Genomic DNA, 26,180 nt, shown 5'->3' with positions numbered 1-26,180 from the left:
CACTCGACCGTGTCTATGACATCAATGCCATGGCTCCATGCTCCACTGATGACTGATAAGGCAAGAGGATATCCTAAGGACTTTGGTGATCTGGCACAGCACGTTTATTAATACGAGTACAGTCCCCGTGCTGTTCTGCCATTAAACAAACAATCATAGATTCCATTAGGCTCTGAACAGCGAGGGGAGGAGGGCACCAAAAGCAAAAGGCGGGGGCCGAGGCCTCAGTCAGGCCATACGTTAGTTTGCCATTAAGACAACAGAGCTGCAGTCAATTAACACACTGTTTCAACATGGATTTGGTTTTCTAATCATTTTGACTCTTGTGCCCTGACAAAAGACTTCCATTGTGCGTTGCTCCCCTCCCTCCCGTGAGCCAGGCGGCCCGACCGGCTCTTAGTGTTGGGGGGAGAGAGAGAGAGAGCAAAAGATGGTGGGGGGAGTTAGCCTCTAAAGACGCTTTGTTCCAAGGAGGCAGGGATAATGAAGCCAGCGGCCGGGAAATTGCGCAAAAGCCAGTCACAGATCTGAGGAGAATCATTAGAGAACATATTTAGCCGAGCAATTAAGGACAATTAAGCTTTCTGCTCGCTGCACTCCAAATATGTTAATGACTATAGTACAGCGGACAAGTGAACATGCAAAGGCAATAGGAAGGCCCACTTAGGTTAAAAGGGTGGGGGTGCAAGAGATTTAGAGTGTGTTTCTGGGTAGGTGGAGGTAAAGAGTTCACAAACAAGTCTGGTTTTCTCTCTGTCTAGCTCATGCTCTCTCTCTTTTTTGGTTGATGTAGCATTTATTTATATATTTTCTTGGATAACCTTTGATGTGCGTTAATGGATTCCCTTGTTTGTGAGGCTGGTTGGAGGTTAGGTAATGACTCTTGCAGTAAGGATGTGTGGGCAGACACACGCACACACGTACACATTTGCAACCCTCTGCCATCTTTTTTCTAGTTGCAGCAATCCAGTCGTACCCCCTTGACGTCAAATAAGCCGACATCTCACAAACAACACATTATGTCTGCCGGGCGGCACAACTTTTCCAAACTCTTCCAGAATTAGTCAGATGAGATGTTCTTTGTAGTGAGAAATGGCTGCATTCTTTGATGATGGCTGATTGTGTGGCCATTCAAGCTTTTTGATGTATTTAATTACTAGCTTTTTCTAGACTAGATATTATTGAATTCCTGTACCTTCAGGAGTGAATATGTAGGTGTTTTAGGCTGAGGTCTAGCCCAGTGCTGACTGGGAAATACTGATGAAGGACAAGGTGAGTTTAAATCGACCAGCAGCTCAAAAGGGAACCAGTCTCCCTCTTTTTATCAGCTATTGTTTCCTACGCAGACAGAATGAGCGAGAGAGAGAGAGAGAGGGGTCCCTGCATCCCTGTCGTTTGATAGCTGATACCTGCTAAGTGACGTCAGGATTGGGCCTGAGAGTGCTCTGTTAGGGAGGCTGGGTATTCAGAGAGGAACCGCTGTCCTAATAGCCTTTGACACTCTGTTTACCAAATGGAGCAGGCTGCAGTCGGAGCGTTGAACAGCTGATTGATTGCCCTACGGATGCAAGATCAAACTCAAGCTCCTGTCGACCAAGCTGTGGCACGCTGCTCAGCTTGAAAACAAGTCCCATCCCTTTAAATAACGGGGCCAAAGTTTACAGACTCTTTCCAACTCTTGTATGTATAAATAAGTATATATATTTTAAAGTCAGTTAAATTAAATGAGGTGTGTAATAAAGAATGTCGACCTTCTTCGCCTTCTCCTACTCCCTGCTTCGGCATCTTGTTCGAATTATGCTGATAATGAACATACTTCTTCATCAGTGAGTAAGAAATATTGCTAATTCCTCACCGCTGTCCACAGCACTTATGAACCCACCCTCCCCCAGACTACCTCTACACTTCTTAATGTCCTTGCCCCCCTTATCCAACTGAAACCATTCCTTGATGGTGTAATATTTAATTTCCTCCCCACTAGCTCTTCTGAGGCACTGGTCTCTTTCTTGTGGTTGAGGCACAGTTGCTAAAGTGGTAGAAACCTTCCCTGCTTGTTAAAACAAAGCTGGCCCTAGATTTCTGGGTCAACTAAGCAGCAATTCCCTTGGCTGCTGTCGTGCGGTGTGCAGCTCTGTTGGTGTTGGTGCTGGGCTTCTTCCCCAAGCAGAGCTCGACTTTCCTACTCCCCATTTTCTCTTCCCGGAGTTTTGCATAATCCCGAGCTCCTAAGTATTAAACTTCAGCATGCAAGTCATCCTGTGCTATGGGCATAAATTGTTCCTTAAATCATGTAGACTAAAACTTTTAAGTAAAGTAGTAAAGCCAGATTTACTAATTAGGTAGCTTTAGAGCACAATTCCATAAAAGCACAGATGGGAAGGGAAAATTCTGTGTGTGATTTACTAACAATATGCACATTAAAGAACACAGATGCAGTCAGATCGTTGCCATAATGACCAGCACAATCTACCAAGAGCAGTGAAAAATTAGCACCTGCTTTAAGACATTCTTTTTTGGGGTGTTAAATAATGGCACAAATACCAGTGATTTGACGAGCGCAAACGTTATTGAAACGTTTTGCGTGATTCATTTTAATTATCTCCTCCCATAAATTTTGTGCCTGAAAGGGAAACTCTTACAAATACATATTTAATAAGGTCAGGTGCAAAAATAACTGTGTACACACCTTTTCAGTGCTAATTCTTCACTGTGTGTCTTTAGTAAATCTTGACAGTTCTATTTTAATGGCAAAAGATGGTTTGCTCTGGTGCAAGCTGTTAGTAAGTCTGGCCCCTAGATTTCAATTGATCTAATGTTCAATGTGTTCAGAATGTAGTATGCAGATGCATTCACATGAGCTAGGAGGTACGACTGCAACCTAAAACTCAAAACTCTTTGCCAGACAATTAGTTTGGAAGTTTATGAATTAAGAGTTTCCAGTAATGTGCCGATACAGCACTTAATAGATCCCAAATTAAGGCTGCACAGCTACCCCTGAGGGCGGTATTTTGCGTCTCTCTCTGTAGAACTGTCACATTCCATTTTCTGGTCATTTGTTAACAATATCAATGAGGATCATTTTTAAAAAAGATCCATACCACTAATTCAGAGAAAGTGTGCCATAGCAGATGCTGTTGATGAAAACAATTGATTGTGGAAATATTGATTAGCATTGTTTTGAGTTCTGATCCATATGGTGTTATGATATTGTTTTCTCTCAGAACTAACCAAGTTCAGGTTTGATTAAACTAACCAATTACCCATGTATACATGCCAGCTAAGCATTATTACACCCATAACGAACACAATACAAGATATTCAGATATGACATATACACTACAAATCTGTGTGGTGGTGGTGTCTGGGCACAAGTGCAGGTGGTGTAGTCTGGGTTTCTACGACATATATATATTTTTTGCCCTCTGATTCGCCCACAGAGTGCCAAGGCGGCAGAGGTTCCCATCCAATTAGAGCAGTGCGTGGATAAAAGGCAGGCATTGTTTTAATTCCTGCCCCAGCGTTAAAAATGTGCAGCTCAAGCATGCCAATCTCTCACTGGATGTCCATTTGTCATTCTTAACCCTTTTGCTAGCCACAACAAAAAGTAGCTCTCTGCAATTAGGGTTTCCCAAATTCATAAAGCTCAGGCACCCAAGACAACACACATGCTCATATGGACACAGTCAGCTTCCTGGGTGTGTGTGTGTGTGTGTGTCTGAGCTTGATGTGTGGGAAGAGACACTACAGCAGCAGATGACAGGTTTTATGAGTGATGTTCACCAGGGCATATAGCTGGATGACACATTGGGGTCTCTCATTTCAGAAGACTTAATGGACTGAAGTTTTTTTGAATATTGCAGACTGACAGATACAGGGAAGAGAGAGAGTAAGAAAAGTGGTAAATGGAATTGAAAGATGGTTAGTTGGCTTTTTGATGGCGCTGCTTATAGCCAGTCTGGAAGATTTGTGTATGTTTGTAGGAGAGAGGAGAGAAAGCTGTTTTGGAGTGTGTACACATTGCACTGGCACTGTGGATTAGCTGCTGATGTAAATCTTTGTCAGTTGCAGATGGCAGTGCCGTGATCGTTGAGCTATGACATGCTGCAAGAAATCCCTGTCTGTAGACACGGGATCAGCGGCCTGCTTGGCTTCTCGTGCCAACTGCAGCCCTCCCCTCTCAGTGCCCAAGTGGGAGAGGGAAGTGCACTGGAGAATCTAAACTAGACCGATCCGAGGGTTAATGACATGACTTTTTGTTGTTATTATAGTTTTATATAAAGAATGGAATTCATACTTACACTGACTTGAACACACCTCTTCTCTGATGAGCGTGTTTTAATTGTAATTTTTTAATTACAATTATTTTACATATTTACAGTGTTTTTTGAAGGCATAAAGTCAAAATGTCAAGGTGATGGAGTTGCCCTGATATCAGAATGAATAAAAAAGCCTTACTGCCTATTATTTATTTATGTATTTTATTATTAAGTTTTTTTATGAATAATTCATATTCAAAAAAAGAAAATATATAATTACATTTATTTAATTTTGTATAATATGTCTATAATAAATAATATATACAATGTATATTTTCTTTTCTTTTTAAATTGTTAACACACGTGAATCTGGCCCCTTAACTAGATTAGCATTTCCACTGCCTAGAACAGGACGTGAGGAAGAGTATCATTTTTTACAAAATAGGGACCCAGTTTCTCCCTATCACAGCAAGAATTGCATCTCTCTCCACCTACTGCAACACACCAGCAGCCTTGTGAATAGTATCAGCTACTATGCAAAAATACATTGATTGCACAGATTGATGCATTATTAAAGCAAACGCTGGATGTTTGCTGGGCTCTTTGCTTTACTTACTAAAGCCCTTGGACGACGGACAGGAAATGTCAAATGAGAGGAGAGTCAAGTGGTGTTAAAAAGACCTTACCTTTATTTCTACTGGACTGGAATGGCACCCTGCACTTAGAGAGGTGTGGATGTGTGTGTGTATGTGTCTGTTTCTTATTGACTGGGGCCACATGTCTGAATGAAGCACATAATGCTTGTGCATTTCGCAGAGGAAGACGCACTGTGAAGGCCGGCTAGGGCTATCCAGGGCATGGCTCATGTCTGGACCAGGGGCCCTATATAGCCCTGCAGACAGCAGCCGGGCCTGGAATGTCCTATTCTTTTTACATGCTTGTTAAAATGCAAAGTAAACCTTCCCAGAAACAGGATATTATAGCCTCTAACCACGACCCCCATGCCCCAACCATGCCATGGTACATCTGAGCAAAGACAGGGCAACTCATGAAACAGACATCATTGAGGCTTCTTTTAATAAAGTCTGGTATTGCTGGGACGCTGCTAGAGATGAGGGGAAGTGATCCGATTGACAAGGGCATGGAGGGCCTCAGGTCGGCTCCTCTCGGACGTCTGTCCCCTAATCCGCAGCTGAAGGGCACAGCCTAGCAGAGGAAATTGTTTTTAGTCCGCTGAGTGTGCCACGAATTTCATAAATGCATTACCTTTCATTTTGAAAAATATTAAAATGAAACTGCCCCTTTTATTAAAAAGCTTCAGCGATGGCTTTATGGATTTTCCACTCAGCGCAACGTTGGGCAGAGCTCATATGTCCGCGCCAAGCTCACACAAGGAAGTCTTTTCTTTGCCGGTTGGTTTATAGACAGCTGCTGTATAAATTCCTTCCCTGGCTCATCCTGCTACTGCAAATTGACCAAGAAGCGGTATTGCTATTCTGGGATTGTCTGTGAATCAAAGTGGATTGCGTGGCGATTTCTTCTGCTGTTTTACTGGCCGAGCCTGGATAGCTCTGACCACTGGCTGCCCTAAGAGGGAGGTGAGAAGACCTTGGGTCAAATTGAGGGCCTTCAAAGAAGTACGTATGTGAGTTTCTGTGTGTACATAGAGCATGCATGTTCAAAACGGAGCCTGTTTCTTTGCTCCATTTCGATCTGGACATGATAAGAGGGTGTAAATTGTACAAGTGCAGCACATTTGAATTGTATACAGGCTCACATGCTCACAGACACCCAATTAACATGCATGTAGGTGTTCATACACCCACAGTGGGATCCTGCGTGTGGGTGAAAGAGGCCTCCTCTATCAGCAAGCCCACTTCAGGGCCCTCCATTTCATGCCGTTGTGAGGTGCACTGCCCGGAGTGAGCACAGAGAGCATTATAATATTAGTTTCTCTCCCCCTATTTCATTACCCTTCACCCGTCATTACGAGACACTCTCCCTGAAAGCTGATCCAAAAGATAGACAGTCCATCAGGAGGCAGTCATCTCATTTGTACTTAACAAACGTGCTAATGAGTTCTATTCCGGGGGCCTGGAGGCTGCGGTGGGGAGTGTGAGCAGGGCGCGAGGGTTTCGGGTGGCAGGCTGAAGGCTCACGCTCGTCCTGTGTCAGTCAGGGCACTGAGACCGCAGAGGACAGGAACTGTCAGTCATGTGTCCAGGCTGACTGCGGCTAAGCAGAAATGTGCGGCTGGAGGAGAAACAGCAGATGACATGGAGAAAGTTTCTAAGTTTCTAAGTCTTTAGAAGTGAAAGAGCAGTATATGATGTTCTTTTTTAAATACAAATTGTTGACCACTTTGAGATCATTAGTATCACCCATGGACTGTAATTTAATCATCCAAAATCTACTTTCAAAATCCTCCAAAATTAAATGGTATATTATATTATATATGACCCTGTACCACAAAACCATAAGTAGCATGGGTATATTTGTAAAGCAATAGCCAACAAAGTAAAGATAATGTTCCATGAAGATATTTTGTAAATTTTCTACTGTAAATATATAAAAACATAATTTTTGATTAGTAATGTGCATTGGTCGATTTTCTCAGTGTATATATATATTTTTTTCAGATTCCAGATTCCAGATCTCAGCCAATTATTGTCCTATCCTATCAAACTATACATCAATGGAAAGCTTATTTATTAATTATTATATATATATATATATATATATATATATATATATATATATATATATATATATTTACATTTACATTTATTCATTTAGCAGACGCTTTTATCCAAAGCGACTTACAGATGAAGACAGTGGAAGCAATCAAAAACAACAAAAAGAGCAAAGATATATAAGTGCTATAACAAGTCTCAGTTAGGTTAACACAGTACACGTAGCATGGGATTTTAAATAATAATATAATAAATAAAAAGAAAACGGATAGAATAAAAAATAAAAATAAAAAAGAATAGAGCAAGCTAGTTAGAGGTCTTTGCAAATACACACACACATACATATACAATTGCATAATGAATGAAAAGAAAATAGAATATAAAAATATTAGAAAGGTAGTTAGATTTTTTATATATTTTTTTATACATATATATATATAAAATCTGATAAATTATTCAAGTATTCTGAAGTGATCTTTTGTATGTCAGATGTTAAGAAATGACTGGCTGTACATTCATATAGATTTTTCTTTTAGTTATGGATGTCAGTTACTCTTGTGACTGAAGCCAATGGGTTTCTAGCTGCTCTCAGATTTGGCATTTGATGCCACGCTGCTACTTCAGTGAGACGGGTGATTTTTTTTTCCCTCAGTTAGAGTTTCGTCAGTTTGGTGTGACCACAGGCTATAAAAAACACAGAGGGATTGAGAGATGGAGTTTTCCCATCATCGGTCAGAGACGGTGAAAGTTTTAAATTTTTGTCTTTTTTTTTAATAAGCAGATTTTTCCCCTCTAGATAGGAAGCAAAGATCAAAAGCTATGATCTTTGGCTGTGGATGAGCTGCCTGTGTCTTCAACATACACAGCTCTGACAGCAGAATGCCCTCTCTCTCTCTCTCTCTCCAGCTGCGGCTTCTCAGGGCAACTGGCACATGAAACAATCCATCACTGATGGGAAGATGCACGTTTCATCGCAGACATGCTGTCTGTTGTTTTGCGGCTAGAGCGCCGAAGATCGGGCTCTCACACACACATAGATACTGAAGAGAGTCATCTTGTCCCTCTGACCTGTCAATTAGAGGCAGCCAAGCAGATGGCACTGATGAGAGAAGCAGGAATAATTCAATATTCCACCCAGCTAACCTTTACCTGTGGAGTCGCTCGGCAGCCATTGATTCAGCCCTTGCTTGATTATTCACACACAGCCCAGAGGAGAAAAGGAACGAGCGGCAGAAGTGGGGATGGTGGGAAGTAAGGGAAGGCAAGACGGGTGATCAATGTGACATTAGTGTATTCTGACAGGGGTCTTTGAGGGGAGTGAAGGCAGGATTCCTACACGAAGATGCCATCATGTTCACTCCTTGTATGTGCACTGCAAAACTTCACAGGCAAGAAACAGCAATTCTCACACTGTATGCCATCACAGGGCTTATCGATTAGCCGCATTGTAACATGTGGTTAGCGTTGTTGATGAAGTCTCCTGATTAGTCTGTATACTGCTGTAGAGGCCTTCTGGGGCAATACTATGCCCCTTCAAGGCCTTGTTTGTCCGAAATGGATTCGACCAGATTCCTGACAGAGCGCGAGGTCTGTTTGACCAGATGTGAGGGCTCCTTTGCCCAGCAATGGTCGGAGACAAGCTGCTATTTGTTTTTGACAAACTGGGACATTCCTGAAGTTTGACTGGCAAGATTTATGACGTCTCAAGCTTCCACACTATCTCTTTGTCTGCTTGGACTCTGTCATTTCTGTTTTATTAGCTGCTAGCAGACACATTCTCACTGCAGCCCGTTCAGATGGGTCTGAGCCCACTGATTGATGATCTTTAGACAAAGACGTTCAGTGCGAAGTGAATGTTGTGTATTTATTCTAGCACTTTGTGTCTTGTCGGACTGCGACTGGATAAAATAGGAAAAATTCAGGATAGCTGCCATGGCACATCAAAGGCAGAAATCTCGTGAAAAGAATCAAAGCCATTTTTGACAAGTCTTGGTGTCAATTTATGGCCATTTGGCAATGATTGCACCTTTATTTTAGCCATATTTTACCAGCCCTACATAAAGACAGGGGAACAATAGCCCTACTGAGCCTGAATTTCCCTCGTTCTTTGTTTTACACATTGCCTGTTAAACGCTTACTGCATATGCAATCATTGTCTGTTGATTTCCAATCCTTGCTGCAGTTTACAAGCTTTTCTGCCCTTTTTATTTCATTGGGATTCTTGGCATGGTCATTCGCAGAGGTCTTGGAGTGCATTTTCTTTTTTTCTTTTTTTTTTGGTTAGAAATGAGTTTTAAAGAGACAGAGAATGGAAGGGAAGAAGGAAAATATGTCGGAAGGTTCCTGCTCAATCCACCCTGACCAATTGAAAGCATTAAAGATGAATAATCCACAGTTCAGAAAGCGAGCAAAGGTCAATTTTCATGCTAACTGCTCACTCACCGTACAGGAGTGCTCTGAGTATCGAGTCAATTCAGCTGTGCCGTACAGTCAAGAGAGAAAGACACGCAATTCCGGCCCCACTTTAGAGCTGTGTGGCACTGCATTAGAGCGAGTGCCGCTATTAAAAGCTGCCCTCTCTTTTCTCCTCTCATTCTCTATGGTCAATGACTCTACGCACCTGTTTTGAAGACTTCCTTAGAGTTCCTGTCATTCTGAAGGACTAACAATCAGCTCATACGGCCTTAAAAACTTTGCAGCCCTTTAGAAATTGAGATTTTTATCACTAGATATTAAGTTTTATAATGTTCATATGTTTCGTAACTCTCTTGCAAGCAGTTGGCATGCCAGAAACATTCTTGAGGGCCTTGTTTTCTCTCACTTTCTCCATATTTGCCCTCCATCTTTACTGTTGCCCATATGTAGGGGGTAGAGATGGAGCCCAGTGTAGGACTTAAATCAGAATAAAGGGATTTAATCTATGTGTCTCTGGTTCCTGCTTATCTGAATATTCAAACAGGCACTAATAGTGTCTCAGAAGGGTGGTTGAGCAGACAGGGACGGAAATTAGCATGAACTTACCAGAAACACTCCGCTCTGTGTCCTTAATGAGCCAATGCTGTGGAGCAGCCATAGAGATGGCAAGCCAACCCGTGCCTATTAAAGAAAACATACTGTACACACACATGCTCACTTCACATATATTAGTCCCTCAATTTCAAATCCATTCCCATGGTGTCACTCATTTAAACCAGCACAAACCAGACACATCAGCGAATGATGAATGATACAGCAAACCTCTGTTTGTCGCTGAGCACAGCCTAGAGACTCGAATGATTATTAGCAGAGTGTGCTATATTAATAGTACATAGCATTTCTTAGGCCACAGTCAGGAGACAATTTTTAAAATGTGTCTTTTGCGTGTATTTGCCGAATATCACACACAATAAGGTGGAGCTGGAGATGCTCATGGAGAGAGAGGGAGGGAGGGCTCATGGTTGGGATGGAGCCGTGGCATAGGTGTCCGAAACAAGCGTGCAGGTTGCTGACAATCACGCCATGCTTGGCGCTAATCTGCTCCTGGTTTAGTTTCCGAGGTGCCTGTGTCAGTGGCAGGGAGGAATTAGGCAAAAATAGACCCTTTTTTGTAATGTAAAATGGGTGAAAAAATCTAATTGGGAAGGGAGGAAAGAGCGATGTCTCCTTTGTTTAAGGGTCTTCCGCAGTCACTTCGCAGGCGCTATTGTGCGCAAGCTCACAATAGCATTCATTTGTGCTCCTGGCCTGGGCTCTTCCTTTCTCAGCTTCATGTGCAGTCAGCTCCTGTCCGTTCCACTCTGTCTCCATGCTTCACCTCCACGCCCCAACAAAAAAGTTGGCTGAGAAACAGAAGTCCCCTTGTCAAAATCTGATATATGCACCCTTTTTTATATTCGGACCCATTAAAAAAAGGCAAATTCTTTTAGGCTTTGTCTGTTCACCATTTCCCACCTTCGGGAAAGTTTTTTTTTTTTTTGAGAAATCCATTTTTCGGATGAAGCCAGAGTCTCTCCCCAAATGTTATCTGATTTCAGCCGTTCTGGATTTTAATGAGAAATGATTGAGTTTTGATTGCTCAAAGAGTTAAGTGCCGCTCTCACCATCAATACCGAGCAAGTTCCTGGCCACAAGAGATTTCGCAAGAGAAGTCTAAAACTGCTCGACTCCCATCCAGACAACGTGAGGGGGAAGGACTATGACTAGTAATAACTGATGAGCAGATAATTAAAAGCACTCAACTGCTGATTTTATAATTCTTTAAGATAAAAAAAGTCAACCCAAACACTTTCAAGTGGATCCGTCTGACAGAGAAAACCCTCAGAAGGCATTGTATACCTTGTTTGTCCTAATGGCCGAGCTCCAAGTCATTTCGAGTCCTAACTGTATCTGACTGATCAGCCGAATGATAGTATGACATTGTACTTGATCATAAACAGACTCGGATCTGCGAGTGATTCCTCTCAAGTGTGACAGCTGCTCCAGTCGTCTTTTATCTGAAGATAGGAGCCATCTTTAAATTAGCTCTTGAACATCACTACAAAAGAAGTGTTCTTAAAGCATATGAGATCCTCTTACAGATGTTACATGTAAATGTGGTGTGACTTAGCACCCTGCTTTTTACTCTGAGTAAGCAGGAATCAAACAAATGTGACACTTAAGATATGAAGCTATTGAAATAATATGAAAATTGTCGCAGTGAGTGAAAGCAGAATAAGATTCTGGGTTAGTCCGCATGTTCTGGGCAGCATTGAATGACAGACGGATGTCCAAAGAATGACATCCCCCATCTCTCTCGCAGATTTGCCCCCTGCCCTCTTCTTTGTACTAATTGAATAATGACTAACCTCGTCATATTTAGTGCACTATTAATGGCCCCATGCCTTGTGCAGGTGTAATCATGCATGATAAAAAATGGGCCAAAGTTATTCAGCTACATGTAGTCTTGTGCACATTAAAGTGTCCTTTTTTGTCGAAAAGGTCATTCATAACTTGGTTGCGCCGTTGATGTACAGTGAGAGATATTGATTGATTAATGCATAAGTGCTCGGAATCCATTTGGCTCAGTGAAAGGGAATAGAGGGAGGACCTCTCTCTCTCACTCTCTCGCTCTCTTTCTCTGTCTCTCTCTTTATATTTTCACCTCTCCCCCCATTGTTCGAAGGGCATCATTTTTCGCTGGCTGGGTTTAAGGGACAAAAGGCCTGTTTCTGCCAAGTAATGCATTCAAAGGAGCATTGATTCTCATCAGTGTCAGTTGAATTACTCTCAAAGCCTTGACAAGGATTGCTCTTATTTTAACCTCCTGTTTTTTCTGCCTGAAGAGAATTTCCTGCCCCAAGCTCCCCCTCTATGTCCAAAGGAAGGGGCCTTTTCCACCCATAGGTGTCCACCTTACATAAATCCGTAAGGTGGCAATAGATCCGAGTTCAAAACGCAGGTCCTGTGATTGACTTGTGTATGCACCCGCATGCACTCAGAGCTTCCTGGACCTGTGGGTTAGTTTATAGGTTATGGGTTAGTCACTCATCGGCTGTTACTATAGGCTCGTGGGGCGTTAAACCATGCCACTACTGTGCGTCCATTGTCTGTCTGCAGATTAATTCCACAAAGACATGGATATGCTCCCCAACAAATGCTGTGAGGCTGCCCCAGTCTGGCTAGGAGGGCTTTTTAGGGTAGGGTCAAGGGGTCAGTACCTTTGCGCAACATGACAAGGCAGGAAGGAGCTTCATCAGCCTGCTCCTCAGCGGGGAGCTCTGTGAACCAAACTCATGAAAAGCAGCCCGCCTGCCTAAGAAGCTGAGAGAGACCCCAGGCCTGTGAACCCACTCAGCCCTGCTTCTTTCATCTCCTTTGGGGAAACCTCCATTACAAGGCCTCTCCCTCTGGACTGATTACTGCCACTGATAATGCCCGTATACAAACACACACACATATTTTGTAATATCCTGCTGGAGTTTGCCCAAAGTGAGTAGCAAAAACATATCATTTGAAGGCAATAGCTGCAGAATATATGCAATTAAAAGGAAGAAATGCAAGCTGTGTTTGATAACGTCGTTTCAGATTCGTTTTCATCAAATGTAATCTTTTAGGGAAAGATAGCTGCATTACGGCACAACTTGTATGTGACGCAGCAAATAGCGTAATCACCCTACTGTTGAAAGGTAATTCTGTGGAATATATGGAAAGTCACTGTGTGGCCATTTGTGCGTCCGGTTTAACACGATGAGAAACAACATATTAATGACAATGGCCATTCAACAGCGGAGGCAGTGGGCAATATCTGAATTAGCCCTCTTACACTCGTGGCGAAATTGCATTAATGCCGCTCACAGCTGTCATTCTCTGAAAAGCCCATCTTTAAGAACTTTGCTTTGGGGGAATGAAAAACAATCATATAATGCTATAGTAATTTATGCAGGCCAATGTTTTTCAAATGTTGTAGTAATTATGAGAAATACTCTTACTTTCTCCTGCACAGGCGTGGAAAGCGAAATCTCATTTCCGAGGGAAAAGCGGGGAAAAGGAACACCCTGAATAATCATTGTGTTTAATGCTCTAGTCATAATCCCAGGTTTTATGATGGTTTTCTAATGATTTTCTAATGATGTTAAATATTAGTAGAGAGTGCAGCTATAATTTGAACGCAGCGGTCGTTTTTGCAACGCTCTATCAGCGCACCCGATTGCAACAGCAATGAATATTGCGGTGGGGAATAAGATTTAGGGTCCATTCCTTTTGCCATCTCCCTGTCCTCCATAAATCCTCATCAGGTCCCTTTCCCTTTTCCTCCCACCAAAGCCGCCACATTCACCCACACTTCCCAGGTGGGAATGCAATTAGGTGCCGGGGCCATTTCATTCACTGCCACTGTCTGTCTGCTTGCTCTCTGCAGTCATTCGTACTGAGAAAAAAAAAATGCCCCTCTCAAATGAGTTGCACCAGCCCTGGTGGAGCAAGCACCTCAGTGGTCCCCTGGGAAATAACAGCATAAAAAAGTGTAAGGGAGGAGGTGGGAGAGGTAAAGGGATTGGATGGGGGGAAATGGAATGGACAGAGAAGGGGGGGGTGCTCTGAATGGCTATCAAATGAACGCCGGCAAAAGCGTGGTCCCTGATGACTGGCAACGCACAGCAAAATATGTATTGGAGACAAAGCCTTTGTCTTCTTCCTGAGCCCTTACAATGAATTACACAACCCCCCCACCCCAACACACCACCACCACCACCCAGCTTTTTAATTAAATGGCTGCTGTTCCATCTCTCTATCCGTAGCTCCCCATTACAGAGGCTAGATAAGGGATTGCTATCTGTAGCATGTTAAGAAAGGCTGCTGGGCAGCCAAGCCTCATGAAATTTGTCACAAGATCTCATTTTCCTCATTGCCAGACTTGATGCTTATAATTGATGTGGAGGCAGTAGTAATTTATTGGCCGTCTGCAATTATCATCCCCTACGAGCTGGGGGTTGTGACTGCAATTTAGATGGTGTGGTGGGGTGGAATGGGGAGGCAGCGAGAAACAAAACGGGAGGGGGTGCGTTGCGTGCATCAATGCAGGATCCTTTTGTAATTCTTTCTTTTCAAAGCCATGATCACCTGAGGATGCAAAGTAATATCCTGATGCTTTGAATGAATGAGGCATGAAGTCTTGATCTAAATTGCACCTTATTCTCACAGTAATCAGCCATTTGACAGGTACAGTGACCAAACATGATGTCTTGTGAACTAGTGTAAAATCAGACTGGAGCTTGCCATTTTCTGAAAGATCTTGTGACTTTTTTGTGCAAAATGAATCTCTTCCATCCCTACCTTTTCCTTGTGGTCCATCCTATCGTCTCTTCCCGATTCCTTCCCCTGTTCCCTCATCACTCCTGGGAGTGTTTCTAATGCAGTCATTTGAATACTGAAGAGGATCAGGGACTTGCACTCTATCAGTGCAAAATGCAATCAAGCATTTATTATTATATTTTAATAAGTTCTTGAATTTATTTTCCCTATTACCTTTTACTGGCAGATCTAATTGGGAAGAGAAAAGAAACAACAATGAAGGGCAAGTCGACACTGTACACCATGTAGGAAATGTGTCCATTCAGTGCAAAATAGCAAGAAATCAATCTTTTTTGTTTGTTTATTTAATGTTCACTGGCACTGTTTTGATTTCCATCTGTGTCTCAAGTTCATTAATTTCCCTTTTCTGGTCATAACATTAAACAATCAATAAATAAATCCTCCAACTGCCAGTATGAGCTGAGCAGCTGCTGCTTTAAAAACAGGCAGTCATTAACACAGAAATATCATTAGTGATTTTAGACTGAAATGAGTGTTTAGGGCACGTGAACTGTCTGGAAAAGGGTTTGTGTGTTCATTAGTAGTGCCCGCTGTGCGTGGGTTGGAATGTAGTGTTGATCTTTTTCCACATCCTTATTTACTCCCGTCACTCTGAACATTAAGGGCGACTCTCTGAAAATCACCTCTATTTTGATGCTCATTTTACCGACTCAATCCAGACATGCGTGTGCATATTTAACAGTTTTCAAAACCCCCGAGACTCACAGTTTTGCGTGAACACGGAAAGATGCATTTTTGATGCACCCGTTTTATTGTCACTCCGCCGTCAGACAATACCACAAGAGTACAGTTAGCTTCCTGCCTGTAGTCTATGCTACACTTTGATGTGCATCTCGTATGTGGGATATTGCAGAGAGGTTGATCAGAATCAGCGGTTAGCACAGTTTCTGCCTCCAAATGGCCTCCAATGGCAGTGGATGATGGGACTGTCACCACCCCTCCGCACAGAGTGTGCTCCGTGCTTCACGGGAACTGAGGCGGTATGTTTTGTACAACCTGTACGCCTGTTGTGTTGCGGCCAAATTAGACTTTCAAATCACCCAAAGCCAGTGGGAGACTGAGAATTTCATCTTTTCGCCACCGTTTTTTCACATCCTTTACTAATCATACCTGTTTACTCTTTAGGGAGTCCTTTCTATATTTTTCTTAAATGTGCTGTCTGAGTGTAGAGCGTCTGTAATGAAGCCAGCAGGCAGCACGCTCAGGACTCAATGAATGGGGAAGGTGCATCACACAGGACTGCAGGATTGGAGGCGCTCAGGAATTATGGGTAGGGATTGGAAGGGGTGGGGGGGTCTAGACTTTGAGGGGGTTGGGGGGTCTAGCCCTTCATGCTATTATCTATATGGTATAGAAAAGCATGCTTCAGGCAATCAGCATGAAATTGTTAATTGCTCAGCCCACTTACGTGTTGCCCAGGGGTGGAGTCTGGGGGAGCTGCCTGAAGGACACGGATCGTGCGAGTGACTGGGTGCCCCTCCAAAGTGCCTGTGTGCATATGCTTTCGTAGGCAAACTAGTCTGAATCCAGCCTTTCCCTTTGCATCACTCGTTCTTCTGACCTTGATCTTCCTCTCGCAGTCACTTCTCCTGCTAATGTGCACATCTGAGCCGCCTCGGCTTCGTCAGTGCCCTTGTCTAATGTCAAAATGTCACTGGAAGCCTGGCTGCATGTGAGTGCAACTAACCTTTGTGCTAGCCCCTTTTCAAGTTTAAAATATGCTTTTCAGGAATGTTGTTTGTAGTCTCTGATATGTGTAGTCTGAGTTAAAGGGAAGGGAGCATATAGGGAAGATGCCTCTGGGACTCTGTGCTCTGGGTCGGGCTGTCATAGCTGTGCGGAGAAATGTGCCAGTTGAGTCATTTAGAAGTGAATGAGCCGCTCGGGCAGATGAACTCCAGCAAAACGAGTCTCACTTTTAATAGGACTCTAGGGGAGTTTGGATTCCCCGTCTTTTCAGGACAACCTCATTTGACGCGCAACATTTGACCAGTGTTCCACATATACTTCAAGTGGCTATGAGAAGAAAATGGAAGAAACTTACAAAACAATTACAAGAAATTAATACAGTGTGTATATAAGTGTGTATTTTTGGAGGGCTATTAAATGAACTTAATGAAATGAAGGACATATTATGGTCATATATTAATGATAGTTTTCACAGCTGAGAATAGTCGCTGATAAAGGGATAAGCACTCTTGGAGTTTCATTAGCCAATCAGCTTTGTCCTGCAATCATTATTTTTGCATTGTTTAGACACATGGTATTTATAGCTCAGGTATTTAAGCTGCACTTCCGAGGTGTCATGCGCCAGCCAAGCAATTGCCATTGCAAAACAGGCAAACTTTTGTCCTGAAAAGGTGCAGCTGATGTAACGCTCTGTGTTCTCGACATCCAAATGATTTGTTATTAGGCAAATGAAGCCCTGCACACCTGCCATTAAATCCCTCCATTTTGTCATGATGCATGTGCGCCTATCATAGGCTGTATTTCCTTTGTCCTCTACCCTTGTTTTTCTCCAAGAACATGGTGTTTTAGTCCAACATGCTGCTGTAATATTTAACATCTGCATTCCCCGTAGAACCCTCGGTGATAGAGAGAAGATTTTAACTGCTAATCAATGTGTCTTAAAAAGCAGCATTGATCTCAATTAGAAAAAAGAAAGAGGGAAGTTTGGAAAGGAACAGCTCTAGGAATAAATGTAGCACATATTTAACAGCGGTGAGGATGATCTCGCTCAGATGTGCCTCTTGACATTGTAAAGGTTATAGGTAATCCTACTGAACATTCCAGCAAGTCTTGAAATAGTGGTTCGATTTTCCCATTGCTATTTCCTTTTTAGTGTCGTCTGTCAGCCCAAATGTCTGCCTGTGTTTTCTAGAAGCACTACACTAGTGACAGAAAATGAATCATCAGAATTTGAATGTATTTACTGATAATTAAATAATTAATAAAGATACTCTTTAATTTAAATAATATTTACAAAAGGCTCAGTCAGCTCAGTCAGAATGATGGTGAAAGGTATTTTGATGGTCTATTTTTAAAACTAAAGCTAAATTAGACTGACATGTGGAATAACACTAGTCTGGGATTGCCAACTTGCTCTTCTTATTTAACTATATATATATCCACCAAGGGTTCACACAAAACTAGGGGAGTCCTCCTTTAGTTACTATGCTGCCCGCAGCTGGAATCAGCTTCCAGAATAGATCAGATGTGCTAAAACACTAGTCACATTTAAATCTAGACTTAAAACTCATCTGTTTAGCTGTGCATTTATTGAATGAGCACTGTGCAATGTCCGAACTGATTGCACTATATTTTCAATGTTTTTTTTTTTATTTTATTTTATGTAAAATCATTTTCTAACTGTTTTAAATTCATTTTAAATAAGTACATTTTTAATAATTTTAAGTTTTAAAATTGCTTGTTTTATTCTTAATTATTATTTTACTTTCTTTTATGTAAAGCACTTTGAATTACCATTGTGTACGAAATGTGCTATATAAATAAACTTGCCTTGCCTTGCCTTGCCTTGGTACAGCATGTGTCCTGTCTCTCCCTGTACTTCTGCTTCCTGTCTAAGCCAAGCAAGCCAGCACTTCCTCTTAAGCAGAAATAAAGGAATATCTTGGTTAATTCCTGGATGACATCAGGCTGTTGTCTGGCCTGTCCGAAGGAATGATGGGGATAAGAGGGAGTGAGTTCCGGGCCCATGGATGGAGGAATGGCAGCTCCTCGGCAGGAATTGATTGCATTAATTGATATGCCAATATGTAAGCTTGTTACATCCACCATTGCTTAGTATGATGGCTAACAAGTCCTGCTGATCAATGGAACCAATAAAGGCTTCATCCATTAATGAGCAATGTGGTAATTAATGTTAGCCCTAAACCAATTAGAGCAGCTACTGCATTTGCTGGTAAGAGCTGAAAGAGGTCCTGTCCATTTTATCTCTTTTCCTATTGCTCGCTGCCCTGTTCTCAGCCGACTCGCAGATCACCCTTATAAAAAGTTCTGTGGCGGTGTCATTATGGAAGCAATAGTGTCAGATGGCATACATTAGGACTGTGCAAATAATCATGTTCAGGCGCATCTCGACAGTATAGCCGGTTCTGTGATTAGTATTAAATTTCCATCACCTGCTTTCATATGGAGCAGCATTCACTACACAGAGCTGTAGTTCACTGACAAGTTATGCAATATCGCATTCATTACCGGCGATGTATCACCTGTCTAAACTATGTACATCTAAAAATATGACCACATAAAAATGAAACATTAACTGGTAAAAGTAGACATTTTAGAGCATTAACTGATACACACTTCCACACAGTTAGCATTTCTAAAACAAGTCCTACAACTACACCCATGATCAGTGTCATGTGATAACACATTTCTGAAGTCTGATATCAGTCCTAGTAAATGTTCACGTTGCAGCGTTCTGCTTTAAAAGAGACGTGTGTTTCTTACGCACAGATAACGCATTACAGAGCTGAACGCGAATCTCATTCCGCTCCTATGACATCATCGCTCACCTGCCTATTGTGGAGCTATTTTTCCAGCAACCACTCTTTCCCCCTCTCTTTCTTTTTTTTCACCGCAGTTGTGTAGACAAGAGTGACAATCGCGAGCACTCAATCAAAGGGCCTCTGATAGACACCCGGTCTGTACAGGAAACACAACACGCTTATAAATCAATACTATTGTTTTCGCATTGAAGAGCAGGACCAGTCCTGCCTGGAATCCATTACCTCACTTATCAGGCTACACCATTTTAACAAAGGACATTTTTCCCTCCCCTCCCCCCTGCACTTCTTGACTGAAAAAGTATGTTTTTTCTTCTTTTTCTTCTTTTAATCCAAGAAAAGGTTATTACCACAGGAATAGATATTGTAGATAAGGTGGGACATTTTAAATCTAAAAGGGACAGGAAAGAAGACTGAATTTGGAAAGAGAGGACATCTCACAGAAATGATGGTAATCTTGCTTTATTTGCCATTATGGTTCTGCCTCCCAAGGGCTTGTAATGAATTTATGCACTTTAAGTGAATGTGAGAGCTGGAACGGCGACGGCTTGTGTGTATGTCTCATTGTGTTTCATAAATTATGGAGGTCATCCTTAATTATGTATTTGTTTTTGCGTGAGAGATGATGCGAGGGGTGTAAAACGTGTTATGATATGCATGTTTTGTGTAGTGTCTGGGGACATGAAGTGGGGACTCTTGCCTGGTCTCTGCCAGGCTGCCAGCAGATCACAAAGTTACAGTATGAAATGGTACATTCACTAATATATCTGAAAGCATATGCAGGGAATTAGGATGTGTCGACATCCCAGAAGACCCTGAGGTTACTCTTTCATGGCTCAAGAGACCCAATGGAGTTCTTACTTTTGAGTTTCAACTTCAAGAAGTCCTTACCTGAATATATATATATATATATATATATATATATATATATATATATATATATATATATTAGTCAAAATAATATGCCAAAAAGAAACAATAAATAAATAAAATCCAGTAGTTCTCAACCAGGGGACCGATGCCCACTTAGGGACCTCAGCAAACTTCCAAGATGACTTAAAATAGGATTAACAAATATAATAATAAAAAAATAAAGAACTACATGTTGTTATAGAACATAACTTCTGGAATCATAAAAGTAATTATGAATAATTATATATATATATATATATATATATATATATATATATATATATATATATATATATATATATATATATATATATATATATATATATATATATATAATTTTTATAATTAACCTTGTTGTTTACTTCAGTATATCAGAAAGCAGCTTCGTCTTAATTACAGCAGAAATACTGGAAAATCTTAGTGTACATGAATGGAGGAATTTGAATATTGTGTTGGACCTTCAAGTCAAAAAGGTTGCAAACCACTCGAGCAGACATCTCCATTTGCTCTCTGTTTATTCTCATTAGTGTCTAGGAATTCAGAGAAGAAATCTGATTTTCCTACTGGATTGACTGAAAAAAAGTAAAAAGCAGCATTCGAAAGGGAGCAGGAGGGATACTGTAGGAACAAGAAAGGCGGGTGCTCCATCCATCTCTTAGACTGAAACCTATACCCCTAATTGGTGCTTACTGCGGGGCAGACCAAATAAACAGTAAGTAAGGTGTCTCCGTGGTGGAGGAATGTCAATTCTTGCAACTTGCTCAAGCCTGCACTCTGAATGGTTGTGTATTGACCCTAGCAGACCCCCGGAGGATACTCTAATTGAAAATTAATATTGAATCAATGCCGCAGGCTATTTGCATATTGATTATAAACATCCAGGAAGGCACCAAGTATGCGCAGGATCAATAGGGCCCTTCTGCAGCTGGGTGAGCACACTACATCACATGGTAGCTCCCTGCTCCGGAGGTTAATGACTGGCGCTTGTAGAGCCGCTCTTGTCAGGTGGAATCCAACCAAGGTTTCAGCTTCCAAACCTTAAACAGGCTGCTACGGACAGATGGAGAGAAAAAAGGAGGAATGAGAGACGAGTCAGCCATTCTTGAGGCCAAGCATTTAATGCCATTGCCAGAGTCCTTTTTTCTGAAGATTTCAGCATGATTTAGTATAAGTCTTTGTTAGCTCATAATTCTATTTTAGATTGGAAGGAATGTTTTCAAAGCTCGATCAGCTGAAATGAACAATATTTATAATTTTTTGACCACTTTTCTTTTTTTTCTTCTTGTTAAGTATGCTTTTACTCATAAATGCATCACATTACAGAAGTAAAATGCATGGCAAATGGTGACTTTCGAAGGAATAGACTATCTTTGTTGCTTTATTTGAAGTGTTACACTTGTTATGGCCCCCAAACCTAGCTGATCAGCGCTGAGTGTTGTTTAAGGAGGACATATTGACCTTGTTTTCTGCCCTGCAGTTGAACCGTGAACCTACAGAACGCAAATTATGAATACATCTGTGATTGCTTGGTAACCTTGACTTCCTCTCCCTTTTGAGGAGTAAAGCATGATATGAGATGGATCAAACGGGCCTCGTTTTAATTTTGGTAGAACATTCACAGCATTACGAGACAAAGGAAAACAGAATCCAGCACTTTAAGGTCCAGATTATGATTCAACACATGCATTCCTCTCCCTGACTCCCTGTAATGCTTTCCACATGTTGGACGGGGACAGAGCAGAAGAGGTTGAGAGGGGAGAGGGCAAATAAATGAGAGAGGGAGAGGGTGAGAGTTAGCTGTGAAAAGAAGAAAGAGAAAGTTTTGCTGGATATAGTTTCTTCTCTAAACCTTTCTAACACAACACACTGACACAGGTGTGTTACAAACCCGTAAAACCTTTGTTGATCTTCGGAACACAAATTAAGATATTTCTGATGAAATCCAAGAGCTTCTGACCCCTCCCATTGTCAGCAAGGGTCCTACAATGATCAAGGCACAGAAATGTAGTAAGGACATAGATAAAATAGATGGTACATGTTACATCAGAAAATATATTTATTTGCGTTCCGAAGATGAATGAAGGTCTTACGGGTTTGGAACAACTTTAGGGTGAGTAATTAATTATATAATTAGATTATTTTTGGGTGAGCTATCCCTTTGAAGACACTCACAATCTTTACCACCTGCGAGATGCCAGAACTGAGATCTGACTGAACTTCTTCCATTTTTACAAGGAAGATCTTGCTCTCGCAGTTGTTATAAAGCCACAGACGATCTGCGCAAGAAGCCTGCTCGGGAAGCCTGGAGCCGAGGCCGGGGCCCTGGGAGCCAGGCTGCATCTGATTGCTTCATTACAAGTCCTTTCATTGACTTGGCTGCACTGAACTGATGAACTGAAGCAGTGGACAAGAGCACATAATTGGGAGAAATGAATTCTTATCACAGCTTTCTCATGAGGCTGCCAGTCCTGGCTGGAGCCATGCGAGGCTGTATTTACTGGAGCTCAGACAGAAAGGGAAAAGGAAAAAAAAGCACAAAAAAGAGGATCTGGGATGAGGCTTCAGCTTGTATCTGGTTCTGGATAAAGGGAAACAGAATGAATATGCAATTTGGGCTTAATTTGAAAGCGGAGGCAGCCTAAGCCTAAATCGGCCCGCCGTGAAACTCGCGCTTAGGCAGCTGTCCCGTTCTAATACCTCATTGCTCCTAGAGGTATTAGAAGCAGTGTTGTTTTGTTTCAACTAAAAAAGTGCAAAGGATTCTTCAGCGTCTAATGCACTCTGTTTATTTTCCTCTCGGCAGCCCCCAGGGGAGAGGCCTGTATTAGTTAGTGGCTTCACCCAGCTCATCTTTTCAGTCCACTCATCAGGCATGGCCGCCCCAATGTTTACCTGTGGGATGAATAATTAATGTGAGCTACCTGCTCCCTCATTTCAATGAGACAGACCTCTGGCTAATTAGAGAGAGAAGTCTTCCGCTCCAAGCTTCCACAGCGGGGACGACATCAACAGCAACAATAAAAACAGCAATAACAGGAGCTCTGTAAATAAAAGCAGGAAGTTGCAGCGCTGGTCCGTGATTGCAGAATTTGGTGGAGGGATTGGTGGAAAACCTTGGAACCAATTTAGGTGCAATGGTGGTCTCAGAGGAGCAGAATAATAGTTAATCCCATGCTTGCCCAAGAGAGACCAGTGACAAGCAGGCTCTCTCTTTCTCTTTCTCTCTCTCGCTCTGCAAAGTCAGCACAAAGAAGACACAGATACACACACACACACACATACAAACACGCATAGAGAGGCTAACCTTTCATTCTACAAAATGCTGCTGAGTTGATTCTGAGACTATTAGACATACAGTTTCCTCTGAAAGTTGGAAAGTAATACTAATTGCATGGCCAAGCATTCCTCTCACACTGCATAAATTAATATGAATATTTAGCTCTCTCGGCTGATGTGCCCATCAGCCACTGTTTTTATTGCCACATAAACCACACATACTTGAACTTTACGCCACCAGCATCATGTGTTTTTTAAGAGCAGGTAGCTGTTGATTATATATATATATATTTATATCACATTTAAGTTTAGTAAGAAGGTGTTTTTACTCCCTGTTATTTTAAGGCATTTGATGCATGTTTGAGCAAGATTGGTGTGATCTCTAGTCTTTTCCATCTCTTTCCCTGAGCTAAAGATAACCTGTTGAGTAAGAGAAGGGACTGTAATAATTTCTGTTCCCCTCTCCAGAAGCCCGTCACAACACAGTGCTCAATCTTCACACCGCACCGCATGCCCCTGTCTGTACAGACTGACTCGAGACACGTTTCAGTAGAAGCCGAAATCTCATGGCTAGTTAAAGTCTTGTTGTGAATGAAGCCGAGTATTATGTACATTCAGGGGTGAAGGGCTGCACATTCAGCTGTGGGAGGACCTGGCCTTGGAGGGCTGGAAGGCAAAACAGAGACACTCTGGGAGAAAATTACAACTGCGAATATCTGTAAAAGCATGGACGGTCCCAGGGCTCGACTTAAAATGAAGTCCCGGGTGCCATGTGGCTGTACTTAAAAGCGTAAACGGTGTGCAAGAGAAAATCGAAAAGAAATGAAGTGTGCTCACTTGACATATGTGGCCCACGCTAGTGAAGCTGAATACAACCAAACTGACCGTGGAACTGTTGCCACTTTCTGTCATCAGGGCTGAAGTAAAGATAGATAGAGTGAGGGGAGAGTGGAAAGGAAAGGAAATTATGGAAAAGACAGAAATTTTGGCAACATCGGTTCAAAATCTTTTTCAAAGAATACTTTCGAGTCCGTTCTTTCCAGTGAGCCAGTCGCCATACAGCAAATTGGTAAACTGATTACACTGAGATTAGAGGCTGCTGATAAGAGATTGGATGGATATACTCTGGAGATTAAATAGATAACTAGATTGACTGATAGCTGAGTTGTTGCGTCGCCTCTCTTCCTCGACCTCCCTAGTTTCCATTGTAATTAAGGCTTTAAGGTGTGCACATAATCAAATAAATAAATAATGCCAGAATTATGCGATAACAAATTAATACATTACAGGAGGAGAATAAATAAGCCCCAGCTAATTGCACAAGATGAGTCTTTTTTCATTAGCTTTTTGAGGGGAAATCTCATTATATGCATCACAAACTATAATCCTCCTTTAGAAATATATAAATTTGCAATCACAGAAATAATAAATAAATAAACTGACAAGAGGAAGGAGAGATACTTTTGAGCAGCGTTATGTCATGTTCGCATTCCGCTTCCTTGGGCACCTCATTTGTCTCGACGTGACAAAAAAGATCTTCGCCCACCAGTACATTTGATGAATTTTGACTGCTGTGTGTATTGAAATCAAAGCAATCTGGTTAATGATACTGCTGTAATTCTGCTGTTTTATTTCATATTTCATTGGTTTTATTTTTTTTTGTATTTTCAATAAAGCCTTCCGTGAATGGTCCCTTTAAGGACTCTAGGCTGGTCTAATATTTGACTAATGTTTGTCTGCCGCAGCTTGCTATTTTTAACATACATATTGTGTCTGTTACGGAAAGAGTCCTAGATTCTCTTAAGCACTGTAAATTTTCATTTTGCTATTTGCACTTTTCACCACATCATTTCCTAGATGAAAATGTGCTCTGCAGCCCTGTAATGAGAATGTAGTGCGACTTTAATTATGAAAAAATGAGCGTTTCCTTTCATTTGGCTTGAGCTCTGAAGTACAACGTTTTAGTTGGGCTGTCAGAATGCATACATATACTAGGGCATATACTCATGCAAAAAACACACACACGCAAATATTAATTGTCAGCCGGATAAACATATCTATAGTAATTACATCAGAAAATGGAGATGGGGCCGATCATGTTGTGCATAATTACTGCAGAAAAACAATGCATGTCTATTAAGCGTCATTATGGAGCTTTCACGGATAGCAATCCAATTACCACTAGTTTGTTTCTCACTGTAAATAGGCACATTCGAGACAGTGCAGCCCCGCAGTGTCTGGGCGTCTTGCGGCAAGAAGGGGCAGCGGTTCACCGCTGATCTGAGATCAGCTAGGTTTGTTAAAGGTTCTCAATATGTGACCATCAGCTGATCTGAGACCAGAGGCCAGGTTGGTGGTTGCATCTGATGGCTTTTAAATTATTTATCCCGGCTACAGGACGCTAGGCGCAGAGATCCATACCCCACTATGGCGACAGTGGTCCTCGCTAGTGGCCATTAGATGCCGTCTTGTTGCTACTACAGAAGGAGATTGTGTGTGCAGCGGAGGGTGAATAACGGGGGTTCAGGATGACCCCCCTGTTCAATTACTTCACGCTGGGTCGACCTGAACGCCTCTTTGTCACTAAAGAGAGTGAGCAAGGCGAGATTCTCCAGATCAAAGTGCAGAACCTTTTAATTAAGAAAGAGAAAAGGCTTTATTTGTAGCGAAAAAAAGAAAGATAGAAA

General features: G+C 41.9%; 1 protein-coding gene across 3 annotated transcripts in view; it reads left to right on the top strand.

Annotated features, from left to right (window-relative positions):
• The window catches only part of LOC132126850 (zinc finger homeobox protein 3-like), a 208,623-nt gene that overhangs the window by 148,606 nt on the left and 33,837 nt on the right, over window positions 1-26,180 (top strand). The gene's annotated exons all lie outside the window — the stretch shown is intronic.

The sequence above is a fragment of the Carassius carassius genome, chromosome 3, assembly GCF_963082965.1.
Source record: "Carassius carassius chromosome 3, fCarCar2.1, whole genome shotgun sequence".
Taxonomy (NCBI): Eukaryota; Metazoa; Chordata; class Actinopteri; order Cypriniformes; family Cyprinidae; genus Carassius; species Carassius carassius.
Note: the sequence above shows the minus strand (reverse complement) of the source record. Positions and strands in the feature narration are given on the sequence as shown.